Source organism: Ictidomys tridecemlineatus, chromosome 11 (assembly GCF_052094955.1).
Source record: "Ictidomys tridecemlineatus isolate mIctTri1 chromosome 11, mIctTri1.hap1, whole genome shotgun sequence".
Lineage (NCBI taxonomy): Eukaryota > Metazoa > Chordata > Mammalia > Rodentia > Sciuridae > Ictidomys > Ictidomys tridecemlineatus.
The window spans coordinates 133,324,615-133,331,071 of NC_135487.1; positions in this window are offsets into that span (position 1 = coordinate 133,324,615).

Below are 6,457 nucleotides of genomic sequence, written 5' to 3' on the forward strand. Positions count from 1 at the left end.
ATCATATTCATATTGTAGCATCAAAAATGGATGTAAGAGCTGTTCTGTGGTCTTTTATACTAATATGATATCCATAGTGTAACATATAACACTAGCATACTAGCTGTTCATTTGTCCTTATTAGTAGCATGTTATCCACATGTGGCATCTAAAGCTAATAAAATAGCTTCCCTGTAGCCTTAAAGACTATTATGATATCCACACTATAGCTTCTAAAGCTAATATATTATCTTCCTTGTGGCCCTTAATGCTTATATAATATACATATTACAGCCTCTAAAGCCAATGTGATAAACATCCTTTGGCTTTTAATATTAATATAATATCCATACTTTGGTCACAAGACTGAAATAATAACTGCCCTGTGGTCTTTAATATTAACATAATATGCATAATTTGGCCTCTAAAACTAAGATATTAGCTGCCCTGTGGTCTCTAATATTAATATAATACATATACTGTGGCCTATTTTATAATATAATGGCTGTCCTGTGACCTCTAGGACAAATATGATATCTATAACATAGTATTCAAAACTAACAAAATAGCTGGCCCATAGTGATTATAATAAATATATTACATGTATTATAGATTCCAAAAGTAATACAATTGCTGACCTGTGGAACTTTGTACTAATATGATATCTATTCTGTACAATCTAAAACTAATATAATTGCAACAATGTGGCTTTTTATATTAATATAATATCCATACTAAAGTATATAGCTTTCCAGTGGCAATTATAATTTATACAATATAGGTATTATACATTTTAAAACTAATGTAACAGGTGCTCTTTGACTTTACTTTTAATATCCATACTATAGCATCTAAAATTCATATAATGACTGACCTGTGACCATTAGTACTAACATGATATCAATCCAACAGCATTGAAACTGATATATTAATGTTCTGTAGCTTTTAATATTAACCTAACATCTTTAATATAGCATTTAATGCTCATATGATAGTTGCCCCATGGCCTCTAATATTAATATGATATAGATACTATAGGAACTAATTAATTTAATAACTGACCTGTTTCCTTTTTTATTAATATAGTACCTATACTGTGACCTCAAAAAGTAATTTAATTCCTATTCTATGTCATTTAACATTAATATAGTAGCCATAGTGTTGCCTTTTGAAATAATGTAATAAATTCATTTCTTGCTTGCATAATACACACAATATAGTATCTAAAATTAATACATAGCTGCACTGAGGCCTTGAGTACTCATGTAATATCAATACCGTGGCATCATCAATTAACTATTTGCCCTACAATCAATATTACTTGCTCTCTGGCAAGTAATATAAATATGATATTCATTGTATGCTATCTAAAATTAATTTAATAGCTACTGTGTTTTCTTTACTATTACTGTGACATCCTACTAGAGTATATAAAACTAAATAATAATTGGTGCACTTTGGCCTTTAGGATAGTGTAGCTTCTGATACTAATATATTAACTACCCTGTGGTCTTTAATGTTAACATTGGAAATTACAAAATATCCTTGGCTTTTAATTCCAGCATCTGAAATACAATATAATAGCTGCTCTGTGGTCTTTCATTTTGATATAATAGTCATATTATAGTTTCTAAAACAAATATAATAAGTGGCTTGTGACATTTAATAATAATGTGATACCATATAGTAGCATACAAAACTGATATATGCCTTTTGACTTTTATACTAATGTACCATCTTTATTTTATTAAATTTTTTTTAAATATTTATTTTTTTAGGTGTAGATGGACACACATGCCTTTATTTTTTTTAAGAGAGAGAATTTTTTATTATTTATTTTTCATTTTATTTTTTTAGAGAGAGAGAGAGAGAGAGAGAGAGAGAGAGAGAGAGAGAGAGAGAGAATTTTAATATTTATTTTTTAGTTCTCAGCGGACACAACATCTTTGTTGGTATGTGGTGCTGAGGATCGAACTCGGGCCACACGCATGCCAGGCGAGCGCACTACCTCTTAAGCCACATCCCCAGCCCCATGTAACATCTTTAGTATGATATCTAATACAACTTGGGCCAGCAACAGAGACCGAGGGGTGCTTTCCAGGGAACCCCAGCTCGGAATGAGGGACCCCAAAGTGCCACCAGGAAAGACACCCTGCCCTTGAGGCTCAGGGGGGTGAGAGGACGGGCACACATGCACAATAGTAGATGCTCCCCACCCTCTGCCACACCACTATTCTTGCTATTCTTCATCTGCTCTTCCTGTGCACAACACTAGCTCAAGAGGATGCCGAGATCTGCCTTCTGACCATCATGAGCACTTCCGCCAAGGTGAGTGCAGGCTTCCAACTTGCTGGGTCCTCTAAGAGCAGGCAGGCCAGGAATAAGGGTTGGAAATAGGGTTAAGGTAAAAGTAAAGGTTAGGGTTAAAGTTTAGGGGTAAGAGGTTAGGGGTTAGAGGTTAGGAGTAAGAAGTTAGAATTTACAGTTTAGGGTTAAGGTTTAGGGTTTAGGGTTGGGGTTAGGGATAGGGTTAGGGTTAGGGTTAGTTAGGGTTAGGGTTAGGGTTAGGTTTAGGGTTAGGTTTAGGGTTAGGGTTAGGATTAGGGTTTAGCGTTTAGGGTTTAGGGTTTAGGGTTAAGGTTTAGGGTTTAGGGTTTAGGGCTTAGGGTTAGGGTTAGGGTTAGGGTTTTAGGGTTAGGTTTAGGGTTAGGGTTAGGGCTAGGGATAGGGCTAGGGCTAGGGCTAGGGCTATTGATGTATTGTCATAGGTACCCTCACCTAGTGAGTACTTGAATATATTTACTGTGCCTTTTCCCCATCATGGGAATACTAACCTAGTAATGTACTGTCATAGGTACTCTCACCTGGTGTGTACTTGAACATCTTTACTGTGCCTTTTGCCCATCATGGGAATACTAACCTAGATGATATACTGTCATAGGTACCCTCAACTGGTGTGTACTTGAACATCATTACTGTGCCTTTTCCCCATCATAGCATGGGAATACTAACCTAGTGATGAACTGTCATAGGTACCCTCACCTGGTGAGTACTTGAATATCTTTATTGTGCCTTTTCCTTATCATAGCATGGGAATACTAACCTAGTGATGTACTGTCATAGGTACCCTCACCTGGTGAGTACTTGAATATCTTTACTGTGCCTTTTCCCCATCATAGCATGGGAATACTAACCTAGTGATGTACTGTCATAGGTACTCTTACCTGGTGTGTACTTGAACATCTTTACTGTGCCTTTTCCTCATCATGGGAATACTAACCTAGTGATGTACTTCATAGGTATTTTCACCTGGTATGTACTTGAACATCTTTACTGTGCCTTTTCCCCATCATAGCATGGGAATACGAACCTAGTGATGTACTTCATAGGTACTCTCACCTGGTGTGTACTTGAACATCTTTATTGTGCCTTTACCCCATCATGGGAATACTAACCTAGATGATGTACTGTCATAGGTACCCTCACCTGGTTTGTACTTGAACATCATTACTGTGCCTTTTCCCCATCATAGCATGGGAATACGAACCTAGTGATGTACTGTCATAGGTACCCTCACCTGGTGAGTACTTGAATATCTTTACTGTGCATTTTCCCCATCATAGCATGGGAATACTAACCTAGTGATGTACTGTTATAGGTACCATCACCTAGTGAGTACTTGAATATCTTTACTGTGCCTTTTCCCCATCATAGCATGGGAATACTAACCTAGTGATGTACTGCCATAGGTACTCTTACTTGGTGTGTACTTGAACATCTTTACTGTGCCTTTTCCCCATCATGGGAATACTAACTTAGTGATGTACTTCATAGGTACTCTCACCTGGTGTGTACTTGAACATCTTTACTGTGCCTTTTCCCCATCATAGCATGGGAATACTAACCTAGTGATGTACTTCATAGGTACTCTCACCTGGTATGTACTTGAACATCTTTACTGTGCCTTTTCCCCATCATAGCATGGGAATACTAACCTAGTAATGTACTGTCATAGGTACCCTCACCTGGTGTGTACTTGAACATCTTTACTGTGCCTTTTCCCATCATAGCATGGGAATATTAACCTAGTGATGTACTGTCATAGGTACCCTCACCTGGTGTGTACTTGAACATCTTTACTGTGCCTTTTCCCATCATAGCATGGGAATACTAACCTAGATGATGTACTATAATAGGTACTCTCACCTGGTGTGTACTTGAATATCTTTTCTGTGCCTTTTCCCCATCATGGGAATACTAACCTAGTGATGTACTGTCATAGGTACTCTCACCTGGTGTGTACTTGAACATCTTTACTGTGTCTTTTCAGCATCATAGCATGGGAATACTAATCTAGTGATGTATTGTCATAGGTACCCTCACCTCGTGAGTACTTGAATATCTTTACTGTGCCTTTTCCCCATCATGGGAATACTTACCTAGTGATGTACTGTCATAGGTACCCTCACCTGGTGAGTATTTGATTATCTTTACTGTGCCTTTTCCCCATCATAGCATGAAAATACTAACCTAGTGATGTACTGTCATAGGTACCCTCACCTGGTGTGTACTTGAACATCTTTACTGTGCCTTTTCCCCATCATGGGAATACTAACCTAGATGATGTACTATCATAGGTACTGTCACCTGGTGTGTACTTGAACATCTTTCCTGTGCCTTTTCCCCATCATGGCATGGGAATACTAACCTAGTGATGTACTTCATAAGTACTCTCACCTGGTGGGTACTTGAACATCTTTACTGTGCCTTTCCCCATCATAGCATGGGAATACTAACCTAGTAATGTACTCTCATAGGTACTCTCACCTGGTGTGTACTTGAACATCTTTACTGTGCCTTTTCCCCATCATGGGAATACTAACCTAGTAATGTACTATCATAGGTACCCTCACCTGGTGTGTACTTGAACATCTTTACTGTGCCTTTACTATCATAGCATGGGAATACTAACCTAGATGACGTACTGTCAGAGGTACTCTCACGTGGTGTGTACTTGAACATCTTTACTGTGCCTTTTCCCCATCATAGCATGGGAATACTAACCCAGTGATGTACTGTCATAGGTACCCTCACCTGGTGTGTACTTGAACATCTTTTCTGTGCCTTTCTCCATCATAACATGGGAATACTAACCTAGATGATGTACTGTCATAGGTACTCTCACCTGGTGTGTACTTGAACATCTTTACTGTGCCTTTTCCCCATCATAGAATGGGAATACTAACCTAGTGATATATTGTAATAGGTACCCTCACCTAGTGAGTACTTGAATATCTTTACTGTGCCTTTTCCTCATTTTGGGAATACTAACCTAGTAATGTACTGTCATAGGTACTCTCACCTGGTGTGTACTTGAACATCTTTACTGTGCCTTTTCCCCATCATGGGAATACTAACCTAGATGATATACTGTCATAGGTACCCTCACCTGTTGTGTACTTGAACATCTTTACTGTGTCTTTTCCTCATCATAGCATGGGAATACTAACCCAGTGATGTACTGTCATAGTTACCCTCACCTGGTGAGGACTTGAATATCTTTACTGTGCCTTTTCACCATCATGGGAATACTAACCTGGTGATGTACTGTCATAGGTACCCTCACCATGTGTGTACTTGAACATTTTTACTGTGCCGTTTCACCATCATAGCATGGGAATACTAACCTAGATGATGTACTATCATAGGTACCCTCACCTGGTGTGTACTTGAACATCTTTGCTGTGCCTTTTCCCCATCATGGGAATACTAACCTAGTGATGTACTGTCATAGGTACCCTCACCTGGTGTGTACTTGAATATCTATACTATGCATTTTCTTCATCATAGCATGAAAATACTAACCCAGTGATGTACTATCATAGGTACTCTCACCTAGTATGTACTTGAATATCTTTACTGTGCCTTTTCCCCATCATGGGAATACTACCCTAGAGATGTACTGTCATAGGTACTCTCACCTGGTGTGTACTTGAACATCTTTACTGTGCCTTTTCCCTATCATAGCATGGGAATACAGACCTAGTGATGTATTTTCATAGGTATCCTCACCTAGTGAGTACTTGAATATCTTTACTGTGCCTTTCCCCATCATGGGAATACTAACCTAGTGATGTACTGTCATACGTACCCTCACCTGGTGAGTACTTGAATATCTTTACTGTGCCTTTTTTTCATCATAGCATGGAAATACTAACCTAGTGATATACTGTCATAGGTACCCTCACCTGGTGTGTACTTGAACATCTTTACTGTGCCTTTTCCCCATCATGGGAATATTAACCTAGTGATTTACTGTCATAGCTACTCTCACCTGGTGAGTACTTGAACATCTTTACTGTGCCTTTTTCCCATCATAGCATGGGAATACTAACCTAGTCATGTACTGTCATAGGTACCCTCACCTCGTGTGTACTTGAAAATCTTTACTGTGACGTTTCCCCATCATAGCATGGGA